At 40.4% G+C, this 19096-nt stretch overlaps 1 pseudogene; it reads right to left on the bottom strand.

Moving 5' to 3' along the window:
• Nucleotides 1-1552: 1552 nt before the first annotated feature.
• LOC114619492 lies at nucleotides 1553-2107 on the bottom strand (annotated as a pseudogene).
• Nucleotides 2108-19096: the final 16989 nt, after the last annotated feature.

The raw sequence follows: 19096 nt of genomic DNA, 5'->3' as shown, positions 1-19096 counted from the left end.
TCACAGACTGAGTGGCATCCGAACAATAGAAATATATTTTTCAGTGTTCTATAGGCTCAGTAGTCAAAGTCCAAAACGATTTGGGGAATTTGGTGTCTGGTGAGAGCTATTAGTAAATGGCTTTAAGGATGGACATTGTTTTTGTCTGTATCCAGTACTGGAAGGAGAATGAACCCTTTTTGGTCTCTTATAGAAGGACACTAATTTCACTTATAAAAGTTCTTTTTTTTGTCTTTGTTGCCTGGCAAAAGAATTAGTATTCTGCACAAGAATTTTGGGAGACAAAATTTTCAGAGCTTAGTAACAGAGGATATTGTAGATCAATCACCTGTGAGATTCCATATGTAAGGTGACTCAGATGTTGAGTGTAAAGGCAGGATTTGAACCCAGCTTCAACTCTGAAGTTAGTACTGTTAGTTTCTGTGTTGGACCCAGTTTTATGGTAAAGAAAATAGAGGTCTAGATAGATGATTTCACAAGTCCCCACTTGATAAGAGGGTAATTACAGTGTTTATATTCAGAGATTTAAATTAGCAACCTAATATATGTTTCTTTCATTAAATACGTAATTTTTGTTTCTATTAGCTCTGCACAATTTGGAACAGAAGTTACTTAATAGAGTGTTGAATAAAATAAAGGGAACATACAATCTATTAAGAAGCTTTTCCCTGCTTGTATGTAGCAGATATGTAGCTCGGCCTTCATGTGGGTCCTGAACAGCTGGACTGAGGCTATCCCAAAAGCTGTTTCCTGTAGGCGGGTTACGTTCTACTAGCTGGGCTGCCTTGTCTGGTCTCAGTGGGAAAGTGCCTAGCCTGGAAGATACTTGAAGTGTTAGGGTGGGGGGATATCCAGGGGATCCCCACCCACTCAGAGGATAAGGGAGATTGTAGGGGTAGGATTTGAGGAGATGGGTGACTGAAAGGGGACAGTGAGCAGGATGCAAAGTGATTAAGTAAAAAAAAAATAATAAATTAATAACAACAAAATAGAAGAAGCTTTGAGACCAAACTAAAAAGTATGAAAGCAGAAATCATCATTTTGAACTGTGTTAGGGGAGGCTGATGGTATCAATGTAACCAAGTTTGTGGAGAACCAGAAACGTACCGAAGCACGAGCTCTGTGTTCTTTTTAGAACTTCTCTGGATGCCACCAACAACTCCATATCTCTTTTATAAAAAGTGATTTCATAAAAGTGAAGTCGGGGTTGCTCGAGAAAAGAATAAATTAATTGCAAAATAATAAAAATTTTGGTATAACATGAAAGACACTTTGGTTAGTCAAAGTAAATCAAGTGAGAAATACTACATATTTACTCACGAATTCTTCAGACATAGCATAATATGTCTTGGGTTTATATCTGAGAAGTCAAGTACAGGAATGAAAGGTAGACATTCTTTGGTGTTCTTGAAATACCCAGCATTTCTACTTTTTTTCTACTTAATTGAAAATAGATTATTATCTCAGACAATATATCCCAGTTATAATTTCCCTCTCTCTCTCTCTCTCTCTCTTTTTTTTTACTTTTATCTGCATTTATTTTATGCTGAATTTATTCCCGTGCCATGAGCTTCTGTTTCTTCAGTTTCTTCTGGGATATCTTTTTCTTCTGTGCAACCTCCTCTTCTGGCTTTGGAACAATCTGTTCCTTCTGAGTGAGGATCATCTCAATGTGGCAGGGGGAACTCATGTATGGGTTAATCCGGCCATGAGCTCTGTAAGTTCGTCAGCGCATCTTAGGTGCCTTGTTCACCTGGATGTGTTCAATGACTAGAGAATCTACGTCTAAACCCTTAAGTTCAGCATTACTCTCTGCGTTTTTAAGCATGTGCAGCAAAAACTCTGCACTCCTCTTTGGCCACCGTCCCTGTGTCCAGCCCCATTGCTTGGCCTGGACACACCTACCAACTCCACCATTATACCGACAGAATGGCACACATTGTTTTTTTAAAGTGACATCCTTCAGGTACTTGGTAGCTTTGTGGATGTGCATGCCCTTGATGGCCTGGGCAGTTTCCCGGGTGTTCTTAAAGTGAACGCGAAGGTTTGAACCTCGTGATTTACAAGATGTTGTGGGATCTTCTGGGTCAAGAGAGTAGCGAACCATCTTGATGAGTCACCTTTCGCCGCTTACAGGAAGAGCAATTTCCCTCTCTTACTCCTCTCAGTGTCCCACATTTGTCATTTTTCTTCTGGATCCATTCTCTTTCTCTTGCTCACTAGAAAATAACAGACTTCTAAGAGATAACAACTTGTAGGGAGGACACATTTTGGGACAAAAGCTTTGTAGACAGGTTGCATTATTCTTCCACAAGGAGTTCTCTCAGGCTACAGGGAGAGGCCACTTCAGAATCCATATCACCCACTGCTAGGAATCTCAGCTAGAGTCACTCCCTTAGACCCTATGGTGCCACTTCCCATCCCAGTTCTCTGGTATGTCCTAGAGATTGCTTCCCCCTCCCCCAGCTAACCTCCTTTCTCTGCCCCCTGCTCTCTCTATATATGATTTCCCCACCCTGTTCTCCTCTCTCTCTCTTCTTCTACCTAGTTCCCTCCTTCTGTCAATCTCCAATACTGATTTTGTTTCCCCTTCTAAGATTCAACCATCCTTCCCTGTGCTCTCCTTGGTACTTGACTTCTTTGGGTCTGTTGATTATACCATGGTTATTCTGTACTTTATGGCTAATATCTGCATATAAATTGATATGTCTTTGGCCTACAAAAGGTACAGGGACAAAGACAGAGCACAGCCTGAGGGAATGGCTAACCAATGACTGCTCAAAATTGAGACCCATCTCATGGGCAAGAACCAATCCCTAACACAATATTCCATTATGCTTGTAGACAGGATCCGGGCATACCTGCCCCTGGAGATGCTACACTCAATAGCCAATGGAAAGAGATTCACACCCAAATAGTAGATGGAGCTTGGGGAGTCTTATGGAAGAGCTGGGATAAAGATTGAGGGACCCAAAGAGGACAGATATTCCACAGGAAGAACAACAGAGTCAACTAACCTGAACCCTTGGTAGCTCCCAGAGACTGAATCTCCAACTAAAGAGTGAGCACAGGCTGGACCTAGACCCCCTGGACATATGTAGTAGTTGATCAGCTTGGTCTTCATGCCAGTCCCCCAACAACTGGAGTAGGGGCTATTCTTGAGCCTGTTGCCTACCTGTCTGCCTGTAGATCCTACCCTTCCTGAATGGACAGCCTTTTCTGGCCTCAGCGGAAGAAGATGTGCCTAGTCTTGCAGCAACTTGATGTGTGAGGTGGGGGAGGGAGTGTCAGGGTTGGGGTTGTCCTGGGCTGGAGGGTGGTGGGTGGAATGGGTATTGGGGGATGTTGACACCCAGAGGGGGAGTTTCCCCTTCTAAGGGGGTTAGGGGGAGGTTGTAAATGAATAAATAAATAAATTTAAAAAGAGATAACAACAAAATATGACAAAATAAAATATAAGATGAAGCAAAAACTATCATATCAAAATTGGACATGGCAACCCAACAGGTGGAAAAGAGTTCCAAGAGAAGGCACAAGAGTCAGAGGCTCACTCGTTCATAGTCAGGAATCCCATAAAATTATTAAGATAACAGCTATAATATATATGGAAGGACTTGGTGCAGACTCATGTAGGACCTGTGTTTGCCACTTCAGACTCTGTGAGCTCATATGTACCTTCCTTAGTTGATTCAGAAGGCTATGTTCTCCTGGTGTCTATCCCCTCTGTATCTTTCAGTCTTCCTGCTTCATCTTCAATGGGATTTGCTGAGTTCTGACTGCAGGGATTTAATAGAGACATCCTCTTTAGATTCTGTCCATGGAATGTCTGATTGTGAATCTCTATAACTGCTCTCATCTGACACTAGAGAAAGCCTTTCTGATGATGACTAGAGAAGGCACCTATCTATGAGTATATAGGATATCATTAAGATCATTCTATTGATACTTTTTTTAGACCAATAGTGTTTGGTTTTGTCCTAGGCATATAAGCTATCTAGTCTCTAGTTCTTGGTTACCCAAGCAGTGGAATATAGTTTCCTTCTCATGGAGTAGGCCTTAAGTCACAGGCCCTTTGGGCTACTTCCCAAGCTTTGTGCCACCATTTTCCCGCATATTTCGCAGGCTGAAGAGATTGTAGGTCAAAGATTTTGTGTCTAGGTTAGTGTCACATTTCTCTCATGGTAGCCTGTAGAGTATCTTCCCCTCACTAAAGAGACCAGAGTGTGGGGGTAAAGGCTCCATGTAGGCATCAGATCTACTGCCCCATGTTCAATGAGCTGTGTGAGTCCTCAGCAATGGGTCTTGAGGTCAGTTTTTATGAGAGTAACCCTGTGTCTTAGCAACAGTCTGGATTGTTTGGGGAATTTTCATGGGACCTCCTTAGCCAACAACTCACTTGGATGGAATCCAGTTTCACCACTGGAAGCCTTGTCTGATGATAAGAGATGATCAGTTGAGACTCTGTATCCCCAATTACTAGGAGTCCTCATTAAGATCATCTTCATAGATACCAGGAAGTTTCCATTGCATTAGGTTTCCACACCACCATCCGAATATTCCCAATTCTCCCCATACTCTCTCCCTCCACCCTATCACCCCCCTAACTTGATACCTCCAATCCTGAACCTACCTATCCTCAGTATACCCTAAAAATCTACTCTGTTTCTCCCTCTAAGTGAGATCTATGCATTTTCCCTAATCTCCTCCTCTTAACCTAACCACTCTGGGTCTATGGATTACAATATGATATTAAATGATCATAAAAATTTACATAAAATGATCTTAATGATATCCTATATACTCATAGATTGATGCCTTCTCTAGTCATCATCAGAAAGGCTTCCTCTAGTGTAGGATGAGAGCAGATACAGAAACCCGCAATCAGAAATTCCTTGGACAGAATCTAAGGAGGATGTCTCCATTAAATCCCTCCAGTCAAAACTCAGCAAATCCCATTGACTATGAAGCAGGAAGACTGAAAGGTACAGAGGGGATAGAACCAAGCAAAAAGTATCAGTACCATTTATTTAATGTCTAACAACTACTTATAAGCAAATATATACCATATTTATCTTTCTGGGTCTGGGTTATCTCATCCTGGATGATTTTTTTTTCTATCCATTTGCCTGTAAATTTTATGACATCATTTGTAACAGCTGAGGTTTTTTTTTTCTTTTGGTAAATGTACCACATTTTGTTTATCCATTATTCTGTTGAGAGACATATAGGATGTTTCCAGTTTCTGGCTATTATGAATAAAGCCTCAATGGACATGACTGAGCAAGAGTTCTTATGGCAAGATAGAACATCCTTTGGGTATATACCAAAAAGTAGTATAGCTGGATCTTGAAGTAGATCATTTCCCAACTTCCTGAGAAACTCCCATATTGATTTCAATAGTAGCTGTACAAGTTTGCAATTCCACCAGCAATGGAAGGGTACATTTCTTGTTTCACATGTTAGCCAATATGTGCTATCACTTGTGTTATTGAACTGAGTCATTTTGACAGGTATCTCAAAATAGTTTTAATTTGTATTCTTCCAATGGCTAAGGATGTTAAACATTTCTTCAAGCATTTTTCTGTTATTTGAGTTTCTTCTATTGAGAAGTTTCTGTTTATATCTGTCCCCCATTTTTAATTAGATTATTTGGCTTTTTGATGTCTAGTTTCTTGAGTTCTTAATATATAAATTTGTTTGTTTATTTATTTATTTATTTATTTATTCACTTTATATCCCAATATCCTCCTAGTACTTCATCAAGAAGAACCTCCCTTCATTTTCCCTTCTCTTATCCTTTAAGAAGAAAAAACCTCCTATACGTGACACCCCTACTCCTCCCACATACCCACACATCAGGTCCATGCAGGAATAGACACATTCTCTCCAACTGAGGCCAGACAAGGCAGTCTATTTAGAATGAGATCCACAGCAGGCAGGCAACCAATTCAGAGACAACTCCTGCTCCTATTGTTGGGGATTAGGCTAGAGATCTGCCACATATGTTCATGGCCTTTGATCCAACCTGTGTTCACTCTTTGGTGTGTGATTCAATCTCTGGGAGTCCCCATGGGTCCAAGTTAGTTGATCCGGTTGATCTTCTTGTGGAGTCCTTGTCCTCTTCAGGTGCATCAATCATTTGTTCAACTCTTCCGTAAGAATCCCCAAGCTCCATCTAATGTTTGGTTGTGCGTATCTGTATCTCTTTCCATTGGCTATTGAGTGGAGCCTCTCAGAGAACAGTTATGATAGGTTTCTGTCTGCAAGCATAACATAGTATCATTAATAGTGTCAGGGATTGGTTCTTGTCCATGGGGTGGGTCTCAATTTGGGGCAGTCATTGGTTGGCCATTCCCTCAGAGTCTCTGCTCTTTGTCCCTGCATATCCTGCATCCAGGACACATTTTGGGTGGAAGGTTTTGTGAGTGGATTGCTGTCCTTATCTCTCTACTGTGAGTCCTGCTTGGCAACAGGAAGTTGTCACTACAGGATCTACATTAGCCACTACTAAGAGTTTCAGCTACAGTTGGCTCCATATACCTTCTGGAGCCTCCCCATCCCAGGTCTTCTGCAAGTCCAAGAGATTGACTCACCTACCCATCACAGATTTCCCTTCTCTCTTCCCTGTTCTCCCTACATCTAATCCCCCATTTCCACCCCTTCCCCTCTCCATCCCCTCTCCCACCCAGTTCCATTTTTTCATTGACCTCTAATATTTGTTTTGCTTCTCATTCTGAGAAAGATTCAAACATCCTTCCTTGGGCTCTTCTTGTTATTTGGCTTTGTTGGATCTGTTGATTATGGTGTGGTTATCCTGTACCCCATGGCAAACATACACTTATCAGTGAGTACATACCATGTACGTCCTTTTGTGTCTGAATTACCTCACTCAGGATGATATTTTCTAGTTCTAACCATTTGCCTGTGAAATTTATGATGACCTTGTTTTTTAATGGCATTTGGTATTCCACTGTATAAATGAACCACATTTTTTTTATCTATTCTTCAGTTGAGGGACATCTAGGTTGTTTCCAGTTTATGGCTTTTATGAATAAATCTGCTATGAACATAATTGAGCAGGTGTCACTGTAGAATGGTGGAGTATCTTTTGGATGCTCAGAATTGGTATAGCTCAGTCTTCAGGTACAACTACTCCTAGTTTTCTGAGAAACTCCTGAGTTGATTTCCAGAGTGGTTGTACAATCTTTCATTCCCACTAGGAATGGAAGAGTGTCTCCCATGCTCAACATCCTCACCAGCATGTGTCATATCTTGAGTGTTTTAAATCTTAGCCATTCTGAAGGATCTAAGGTAGAATCTCAGAGTTGATTTGGTTTGCATTTCCCTGATGACTAAGAAAATTGAACATTTTAAAAAGTGTTTTTTAGCCATTAGAGATTCCTCTCTTTAGAATTCTATGTTTATCTCTGTACCCCATTTTAAAAATTTGAGTTGTTCTTTAAACTTCTTGTGTTCTTTATAAATTTTAAATACTAGCCCTCTGTTAGATGTGAAGATGGACCTATCTGTGTTCTTCATTGTGCAGACATCCAGTTTGACCAGTACTAATCTGTTTTTTTTTTTTTTTAGAAGATGCTGTCTTTTTTTCCATTGTGAATTTTTGGCTTCTTATTAAAAAATTAAGTGCCTGTGTGTGTGTAGGAACATTTATTAATTCAATTCCATTGACTATACCATATGTTTTTAGGCCAATATCTTGTAGTTTTTTTACTAATATAGCACTGTAGTACAACTTTAAATTGGGAATGGTGAGATTTCCAGCAGTTATATTTTTCAAGATATTTTTCCCTATCCTGGATTTTCTGTTATTCCATATGAAGTTGAGAATTCAACGTATGTAAAAACTCATGTTGGAATTTTGATGGAAATTGCATTGAATCTGTAGATTGCTTTTTAAAGGATGGACATTGTTTTCTATGTTAATCCAGCTGATTCATGAGCATTGGAGGTCTGCTGATATCTTCCTTGAAGACCTGAAGTTTTTAATCATAGAAGTATTTCACTGGCTTGCTAGATTTAGCCCAAGATATTTATACTATTTGAGGCTACTAGAGGCAACAAACATTTCAAATCTACATTATTTTTGTGAAAGCTATGAATGACTTTCTTGAAAAGGCTTCATTTGCAGTGAAGCAGTTCAGAGTATAGAATATTTTGTGGTCATTATTTCCTAATAGAAGACCAGAAGAAGCCTTCCTCCCCTGCCTGGTCCTGTGGGCTGGGGCAGACACAGAGTTGGTCTGCTCCTGTCCTGTGGAGATACTGACTCCTGAGTCATCCCAGAGGAGCCACTGCACTCAGAGCAACCGAGGAGCCACTGCACTCAGAGCAGCTGACACAGAGTTGATTTGCTCCTGTCCTGTGGAGATACTGACTCCTGAGTCATCCTAGAGGAGCCACTGCACTCAGAGCAGCAGACACCAAGGTGGTTTACACTTGGGAGACATCGTATCCTCAGCCATCCTAGAGGATCCACTGCACCCAGAGCAGGAGGATTTCCAGATCCAAGAGGGGGCCTGAGTCCCAGGAGTTCTTTCCCCCAGGAGATTAGGATCATAAGACTACAGAGACATCTGGACTCTGAGGAGCTCTGCAACAAGCAAGATAACTGGAAATACAGACTCCAGTCTTACACAGTGAGGGCAGGCAACACTAGAGTTAACCAGATGGCGAAAGGCAAGTGCAAAAACATAAGCAACAGAAACCAAAGTTTCTTGGCATCATCAGTACCCAGTTCTCCCAATATAGCAAGCCCTGAATGCCCCATCACACCTGAAAAGCAGGATTCAGAATTAAAATCACTTCTCATGATGATGATAGAGGATTATAAGAAGGAATTAAGTAACTCCCTTAAAGAAATACAGGAGAGTACAAGTAAACAGATAGAAGCCCTTAAAGAGGAATCACAGAAATCCCTTAAGGAAATGCAAGAAAAAACAAAGAAGGAATTAAACAAAAACATTCAGGATCTGAAAATGGAAATAGAAACAATAAAGAAATCTCAAAGGGAGACAACCATGGAAATAGAAAACTTAAGAAAGAGATCAGGAGTCATAGATGCAAGCATCACCAACCGAATACAAGAGATAGAAGAGAGAATCTCAAATGCAGAAGATATGGTAGAAAATATTGACAAAGTTGTCAAAGAAAATGCAAAAATGCAAAAATCTCCTAACTCAAAACATCCAGGAAATCCAGGACACAATGAGAAGACCAAACCTAAGGATAATAGGTATAGATGAGAATGAAGAGTCCCAACTTAAAGGGATAGTAAATATCTTCAACAAAATTATTGAGAAGAACTTCCCTAACCTAAAGAACAAGATGCCCATAAACATACAAGAAGCCTACAGAACACCAAATAGACTAGACCAGAAAAGAAATACCTCCCGTCACATAATAATCAAAACATCAGATGCACAAAACAAAGAAAAAATACTAAAAGCAGTAAGGGAAAAAGGTCAAGTAACATACAAAGGCAGACCTATAAGAATTACACCAGACTTCTCACCAGAGACTATAAAAGCCAGAAGAGCCTGGACGGACATCATACAGACCCTAAGAGAACACAATTGCCAGCCCAGATTACTATACCCAGCAAAACTCTCAATCAATATAGATGGTGAAACCAAGATATTCCATGACAAAACCAAATTTGCACAATATCTTCCCACAAACCCAGCACTTCAAAGGATAATTGATGGAAAATGCCAACACAAGGAGGGAAACTACAACCTAGGAAAAGCAAGTAAGTAATCTTCCAACAACCCCCAAAAAAGATACAAACATAACTTTACCTCTAATAAAAAAAATAACAGGAAGCAACAATCATTTTTCCTTAATATCTCTTAACATCAATGGTCTCAATTCCCCAATAAAAAGACGCAGACTATCAGACTGGATACACAAACAAGACCCAGAATTTTGCTGCATACAAGAAACGCACCTCAGTGACAAAGACAGACACTACCTCAGAATAAAAGGGTGGAAAACAATTTTTCAAGCCAATGGTCCCAAGAAACAAGCTGGAGTAGCCATTCTAATATCAAATAAAATCGACTTTCATCCAAAATTAATCAAAAAAGATAAGGAAGGACACTTCATACTCATCAAAGGAAAAATCTACCAAGGTGAACTCTCAATTCTGAACATCTATGCTCCAAATGCAAGGGCACCTACATACATAAAAGAAACTTTACTAAAGCTCAAAACACACATTACACCTCACACAATAATAGTGGGGGATTTCAACACCCCATTGTCAGCAATGGACAGATCATGGAAACAGAAACTAAACAGAGACACTTTGAAATTAACAGAAGTTATGAACCAAATGGACTTAACAGACATCTATAGAACATTTCATCCTAAAACAAAAGAATATACCTTTTTCTCAGCACCTCATGGTACCTTCTCCAAAATAGACCATATAATTGGTCACAAAACAAGCCTCTACAGATACAAAAAGATTGAAATAATCCCTTGCATCTTATCAGATCACCACGGACTAAGACTGGTCTTTAATAATGACAAAAACAATGGAAAACCCACGTACACATGGAAACTGAACAACTCTCTACTCAATGATGACTTGGTCAAGGAAGAAATAAAGAAAGAAATAAAAGACTTTTTAGAATTCAATGAAAATGAGGACACATCATACCAAAACTTGTGGGACTCCATGAAGGCAGTGCTAAGAGGAAAACTCATAGCTCTAAGTGCCTACAAAAAGAAACTGGAAAGAGCACACACTAACAAGTTGACTGCACAACTAAAAGCTCTAGAACAAAAAGAAGCAAATACACCCAGGAGGAGTAGAAGGCAGGAAATAATCAAACTAAGGGCTGAAATCAACCAAATAGAAACAGAAAGAACAATACAAAATATCAATAAAACCAGGAGCTGGTTCTTTGAGAAAATCAACAAGATAGATAAACCGTTAGCCAGATTAACCAGAGACAGTATCCAAATTAATAAAATCAGAACTGAAAAGGGAGACATAACAACAGAAACTGAAGAAATTAAAAAAAATCATTAGATCCTACTACAAAGGCCTATATTCAACAAAACTGGAAAACCTGGATGAAATGGACAATTTCCTAGACAGATACCAGGTCCCAAAGTTAAACCAGGAGCAGATAAACCATCTAAATAGTCCCATAACCTCTAGGGAAATAGCAGCAGTCATTAAAAGTCTCCCCACTAAAAAAATCCCAGGACCAGATGGTTTTAGTGCTGAATTTTATCAGACCTTCAAGGAAGACCTAATACCAATTCTCTTCAAACTATTCCACAAAATAGAAACAGAAGGAACACTACCCAATTCGTTCTATGAAGCTACAATTACACTCATACCCAAACCCCACAAAGACACGACAAAGAAAGAGAACTTCAGACCAATCTCCCTTATGAACATCGATGAAAAAATACTCAATAAAATTCTAGCAAACCGAATCCAAGAACATATCAAAACAATCATCCATCATGATCAAGTAGGTTTTATCCCAGGAATGCAGGGATGGTTCAATATTCGGAAATCCATCAATGTAATCCACTATATAAACAAACTCAAAGAAAAAAAACACATGATCATCTCACTAGATGCTGAGAAAGCATTTGACAAAATTCAACATCCCTTCATGATAAAAGTCTTGGAAAGATCAGGAATTCAAGGCCCCTACCTAAACATAGTAAAAGCAATTTACAGCAAGCCAGTAGCCAACATCAAGCTAAGAGAAACTTGAAACAATCCCACTAAGATCAGGGACTAGACAAGGCTGCCCACTCTCCCCCTACCTATTCAATATAGTACTTGAAGTCCTAGCCAGAGCAATTAGACAACAAAAAGAAGTCAAAGGGATACAAATAGGAAAGGAAGAAGTCAAAATATCGCTATTTGCAGATGATATGATAGTATACTTAAGTGACCCCCAAACTTCCACCAGAGAACTCCTAAACCTGATAAACAACTTCAGCAAAGTGGCTGGTTATAAAATCAACTCAAACAAATCAGTAGCCTTCCTCTACATGAAAGATAAACAGACTGAAAAAGAAATTAGGGAAATGACACCTTTCACAATAGTTGCAAATAATACAAAATACCTTGGTGTGAATCTAACCAAGCAAGTGAAAGACCTGTATGACAAGAACTTCAAGTCTCTGAAGAAAGAAACTGAAGAAGATCTCAGAAGATGGAAAGATCTCCCATGCTCATGGATTGGCAGGATTAATATAATAAAAATGGCCATCTTGCCAAAAGCAATCTACAGATTCAATGCAATCCCCATTAAAATCCCAACTCAATTCTTCACAGAGTTAGAAAAGGAAATTCTCAAATTCATATGGAATAACAAAAAACCCAGGATAGCGAAAACTATTCTCAACAATAAAAGAACTTCGGGAGGAATCACCATCCCTGACCTCAAGCTGTACTACAGAGCAATAGTGATAAAAACTACCTGGTATTGGTACAGAGACAGGCAGGAAGATCAATGGAATAGAATTGAAGACCCAGAAATGAACCCACACTCCTATGGTCACTTGATCTTTGACAAAGGAGCTAAAACTGTCCAGTGGAAAAAGGACAGCGTTTTCAACAAATGATGCTGGTTCAACTGGAGGACAACATTTAGAAGAATGAAAATTGATCCATTCTTATCTCCTTGTACAAAGCTCAAGTCTAAGTGGATAAAGGACTTCCACACAAAACCAGATACACTGAAACTAATAGAAGGTGGGGAAGAGCCTCGAATACTTGGGCACAGGGGAAAAGTTCCTGAACAGAACACCAGTGGCATATGCTCTAAGATCAAGAATTGACAAATGGGACTTCATAAAATTGCAAAGTTTCTGTAAGGCAAAGGACACTGTCAATAGGACAAAACGACAACCAACAAATTGGGAAAAGATCTTTACCAATCCTACATCTGATAGAGGGCTAATATCCAATATATACAAAGAACTCAAGAAATTAGACTCCAGACAACCAAATAACCCTATTAAAAAATGGGGTATAGAGCTTAACAAAGAATTTTCAACGGAAGAAACTCGAATGGCCGAGAAGCACCTAAAGAAATGTTCAGTGTCCTTAGTCATCAGGGAAATGCAAATCAAAACAACCCTAAGATTCTATCTCACACCAGTCAGAATGGCTAATATTAAAAACTCAGGTGATAGTAGATGCTGGTGGGTGCGGAGAAAGAGGAACACTCCTCCATTGTTGGTGGGACTGCAAGATGGTGCAACCACTTTGGAAATCAGTCTGTCAGTTCCTCAGAAAATTGGACATAGCATTACCTGAGGATCCAGCTATACCACTCCTAGGCATATACCCAGGAGATGCTCGAACATATAACAAGGACATATGCTCAACTATGTTCATAGCAGCCTTATTTATAATAGCCAGGAGCTGGAAAGAACCCAGATGTCCTTCAACTGAGGAATGGATTCAAAAAATGTGGTATATTTACACAATGGACTATTACTCAGTTATTAAAAACAATGAATTCGAGAGGCTCCTAGGTAAATGGATGGAACTAGAAATTATCATCCTGAGTGAAGTAAGCCAATCACAAAAGAACACTCATGGTATTCACTCACTGATTATCGGATATTAGCCCAGAACCTTGAAATGCCCAAGATGCAACTCACAGGCCACATGAAGCTCATAAAAAAGGAAGACCAAGTGGGGGTGAGTCAGTTTTTCTTAGAAGGTGCAACAAAATACTCAAGGGAGCAAATATGGAGACAAAGTGAGGGACAGAAACTGAAGGAGGGGCCATTTGAAGATCTTTCCACCTGAGTATCCAGCCCATGTGCAGTCACCAAAGGTAGATGCTGATGTGGAAGTCAGGAAGTGCATGCTGATAAGGGCCTGATATGGATGTCTCCTCAGAGACCTTCAAGAGTCTGACATATTCAGAGGCAGATGCTCACAACTAGCCATTGAACTGATCATGAGGTTCTCAATGGAGGAGTTAGAGTAAGGACTGAAGGAGCTGAAAGGGTTTGTGGCCTCATGAGGAGAGCAACAATACCAACCAACCACAGCTCCCAGGGTCCTAACCACCAGCCTGGGAGCACTTATGGAGGGATCCAGGGCTTCAGCTGAATATGTAAGAGTGGAGGGCCCTGCCGGGCACAGGTGGAAGATGAGATCCTTGACCTCATGAAGGCTGGATGCCCCAGGGGGTGGGAATTTTGAGGGTAGGGAAGTGGGAGTGGGGGGGGTAGGTGGGGGTTACATCCACGGAGAAGAAGAAGGAGGGGTAAGGGAATGGGGGGTTCCCAGGTGGGTGGGGGACGGGGTAAGGGGACAACATATGAAATGTAAATAAAATATCCAATAAAAATAAAAGAAAAAAAATAAAAGAAGACCAGTGGAAGATGATGGTGAGTGAGGAGGGAACGATGCTGTAGCCAGGCTGACCATTAGGCAGAGTTGATTGATAGCCTGTTGGATTATGTGCATTTTATCTTTGAGGAATTCTTTTTGCCCCCCCATAATATTGTTATTGATTACTTTAAAAGTTCACATAATGCACCTCATCACACTCACTTCTAAGTCCTCCTAGGTCCAGCCCTCTATCCTTGTGACCTCCCTTACAAAAAATAAAAAAATAAAAAATACACCAAGTTCAATTTGTGTTGTCTATACACTCATTGGAATGTAGTTCAATTCCCAGTGGCCAGCCTCTTAAAGAAAACTGAGTCCTTCTCTGCCCTCACCCTCATCAAAATCTATCAGCTGTATAGAAGCACACCTGAGCATCCCTATCACAATTTTAAAAGACTTCTTTCTCTTCTATTGCTTGTAGTCTAGACTGTTTCTTTTTTGTAGGGTTGGTGCTGCGGGTGATAGGTTGTCACAGAAGCCTTCTATATCTCTTATTCTCAACTGAGTCAGCAGTCATCGATACCACTGCAAAAGAAGCTTCCTTGCTTCTTATAGTTAATGGCAGGACAGATCATAGACTTCCACATGATTTCTGGCTACAGCACAGACAACCCACAACACTTGCTGCAGTAGTACATACCAAGAACCTCAGCATGGTCTCTGATGGCAGCAGACTAGGGACATCAACAAGCCCCTGTCTGCAGCATATTACATGGACATCATTATGGTCCTCAGCTTGGGCCTTGGACCCTTATGGTCTCCTTCAGCAGCACAGCCCACGATCATGAACATGGCTACAGGAGATAGCACAGACCACCAAAAATTCACATGGCTCTTGGTGGTAATATGGATCAAAAATATCAATGTGGCCTCTAGTGAGAATACAGACCATGGACACAATCACGTCCCTTGGTAGCAATTCAGACCCTGGACAGCAACACAGCTTTCAGTCTCAACCCTGATCAGGGACACCATCATGACCCTTGGTGGCAAATCAGGCCAAGGACATCTACAGGCTTCCAGCAGCAGCATGGACTACAGACCTCAACATGACCTTCACTGGCAACACAGACCATGAACATCAACATGGACTTTGGTGGTAACGTAGACCATGAACATCAACATAGACACTGGTCATGGCAGGATCATGGACATCATCATGACTCTCTGCAGAAGCAGGGTTCATGAACCACAACATGGGCTTTGGCAGCAACATGGACCATGGCAGTCTTTTGGGGAAGCTCAATCCAGAAAATTGAGTTCTTCTCCATCTTGAACATCCTGTTGTTGCTCAGAGCTAGGGCAATTGTGCAGCTGGGCATCATATTTAGAGGCAGACCCTGCATACCACACTGTTGTCCCTACTCAGTAACGAGAAGTTCCGTGCCCACCATAGCCTTCTCTTCCACCTATCACCAATGTAGCATCTCTAGTTCTGCCTTATACCACCATGCATGCAATGCTCCATTGTAAAACCCAAACGGCTTTACTTGCAAATATTCATTGCAAGGAGTCATTGATCTGGTTCAAGGGTTCTGGTTTCTGAAGCACCATCATGGAGACTCATCTCAGATATACTGCTGTTGCCCAGAGTCAAGGTGATCCTGTGCTAGACATGGGTCTGGGGGGGGTAGGATTCTCCATTTCCTCAGTGTGGGTGCTTGATGGTTCACATCACACTTGAAACCTGGGCAGTGTTGGGGCCCTTGGCTTCCCTCCTCCATGCAATGTGAGCATCAGTTGGCTTCATGCTGCAGACTGGCTGTCAGCCTAAGGACTGGCCCTATTCAGTAATGTTTTTGTCCACTGTATCAGCCCCCCCCCATATTGTTCCCATGTCCTTTGCTGTCTCTAGTTTCTCCATTTGCAAGCATGGCTCTTTTCTACCATATTTCCTTCCAATTCCATGAGTCCAAGTCCTTCCAAGTGTTCCATGAGTCCTTTGAAAAATTCTTAAGCTTCATAGAATACCACCATAGAAATGGAATTTAATGGTCTAACCACAGTATTGGTAGAGATTAGCAAACCTTGGATCTTCTATATCTAAAGAAGTCTGGTTAGGAAAAGTATGTCTAATACATACATATACATATATATACATATATATATATATATTGCTATCTTTTGGAAAGCACATAGCAGGCCAGTGGCAGGATTCTGTTCTCAGAAGTAAATGAAGCATAAATCATAAACCAGTATTACCTATCATGTATACTGGAAATACCTCGCATTTGTCAGGAACATTGCATAGCCATCAACTGGAGAAGGGAGAATAAGCTCTTATCAGGCCCTGCATCCCTGGCTAGAAATTGCCTATCATGTATACTGGAAATACCTCACATTTGTCACGAACATCGCATAGCCATTGACTGGAGAAGGGAGAATACGCTCTTATCAGGCCCTGCATTCCTGGTTAGAAATTAAATCTCTTTTAGGGAAAAAACTTGACTCAGACACAAGACATTGGATTTGGGGTGACATCTTGTTTTTTTGCTTTTTATCTGGAGCAACCATTGTAATCACAACATTTTGTAATGGGCACAAAAGCAACATAGCATCTGTCACATCCCTGACCCCTATGTGTAGTTTCCATAGTTACTTGTTCATGAAAGTCATAGGTCCTTCAAGAATATTGCAAAGAACTATCGATCATGCTGGAGTGAGTGAGATGCTTAGTTTGGCCAGAAGTGTACTGCCAAGGAAGACTTTGACAACAGTTGTTCTGTGTTCTTAGAGTTCATTATTAGCACAAGTGTAGTAGAAGGGGCGCAGATTTAGATCTGTATAGGCAAAGATTTAAAGTGTGTCTGTTTATTGACTGAATACCACACCCTCACCTCCTACTATTCTTGTATAGGCATTTATATATTTGGCCTTAGTCAATATTTTCTAATTTGATGTTTTCAAATTATAAATGAACTATGAGATTATTGTATGGAGAGAAACAATAGTTACGTAAAGATCAAATGGATTACTCATGGATATCTAGAAGAATAGAGCTATTAGAATGGATATATATTCAAAGGACATAGTAGATCAGCTTGTATGATACGGTCTTGATAGTTCAATAATTACTGTCTCACCATAGAGAGGCTAAGAACCTGATAGCTGCACAAGGTTAGGTTCTTCACCAGTCCTAATCTAGCACATAAGACCTGGAGGATTATGGGAGAGCCATTGGTTTTCAATCCTGGTCAAAGCTCAAAGAAGCTGAGTTCTGATTCAGCACAGGAAGCAGCAGAGGCAGCACCAGAGTAGATGGCATTGCCAGTGGGAGTGAAGTCCAAGCGAGCAAAACACTAAAGCTCTTTCTCTGACTAGTCTTTCCTTGTAGACTGTGACAGCAGGCACCACCTACTTTTATGGTGGATCTTCTCACATCTGTTAAAGCAACCAGGAAAAGTCTCCACAATTGCCCATCAACCAACTGAGGCAGCCAATCTCTCTTTGACTCTCTCTTCCCAGGTGATTCCAGGTTGTGTCAAGTTGTTAGTTAAAGTTAAGGATCACAGCAGGCAAAGTGTATTCTACAATACTTAATCATATACCTCAGTTAACCAACAACAAGGATTTGTCATGTAAACACAAATACGCGGACATAAAAAATACATAGACACACCCTTAAAAACATGAAGATGGTTTTTCTCATGTCTTTGTAACTAAAAAGAATAATGCTTTGCCATTTGCCTTCTCCATTTTCCTTTTGACACAGAGGAATATATCTGCTCTAGTGAATATATATTTAAGTCTATTTTAAAATTATAATTCCAATATGTGTAGATACTCATATACATAACTTTTATATAAATATTCTTTATATACTTTATATATTCTTTATACACTTTTATATAAATATGCTTTAAAATATTCTTGAGTTTGATCTCTCACTTTAATCATTATAACACAATAGTTATTGTAACATGGCCACATCTTCCCAGGCTCTCCAGCCTGGTTTCTTTGTCTCTGTCTCTAGCCCACTGGGAGTGGAGGGTCTTCTGGCTAGGAGTCTCTGTCCTTGGATGCATATGAGTCCTGTCATCAGCAAGTCATCACAGACCCCTCCTGTAAAGTATTTTCTTCAAAGCACTTCATTCAAGTCCTCCATAATAATCATAGACAATTTCATCTCACATTTAATTCCCCACATGCCAGTTTCTAATTGTATGTGCAAGGTTATTTTTAAAAATTTTTCTAAGCCCTTGATTGAAACTATATAAAGAAGTTTCTAGGGACCGTGTAAGCTCAGGGCAAAATAAACTCACAGAGCCTTTCATTCTGAGTTCTGCATTCATATCTGGTCTAGGTCAAGAATGAGTGGCAGCAAGAACTTTAGCACCCCTGGGAGAGGGACTAATTCCATTTCTGGACTGAGGCAATTTAATCTCATCTTTTGAGACCTTCAGGAAGTAGTCTCTGAGAGACCTCAGACTCTGTTTAGGAGGTGCCCATGGCCTTGTGGACTGAGACACTGCTTAGGAGTCAGAGCCATCTAGGGTTTTCTCTGGGCACTGCTTCAGACTGTGTCACCTGAGAGATGATTCTTCACCTCTATTTGACTTTTCCTTCATATAAAAATTGGGATAATAGTACAGGTCCTGCTGGGATTACTGTGAAGATTAAATAGGTGAAAATATACAACACCTATCATAGAGAAGAATCTACACACACACACACACACAC

This window comes from Grammomys surdaster, unplaced genomic scaffold (genome assembly GCF_004785775.1).
Source record: "Grammomys surdaster isolate TR1022 unplaced genomic scaffold, NIH_TR_1.0 150, whole genome shotgun sequence".
NCBI classification, from domain to species: domain Eukaryota; kingdom Metazoa; phylum Chordata; class Mammalia; order Rodentia; family Muridae; genus Grammomys; species Grammomys surdaster.
This window is presented reverse-complemented; position numbering and strand designations above follow the sequence as displayed.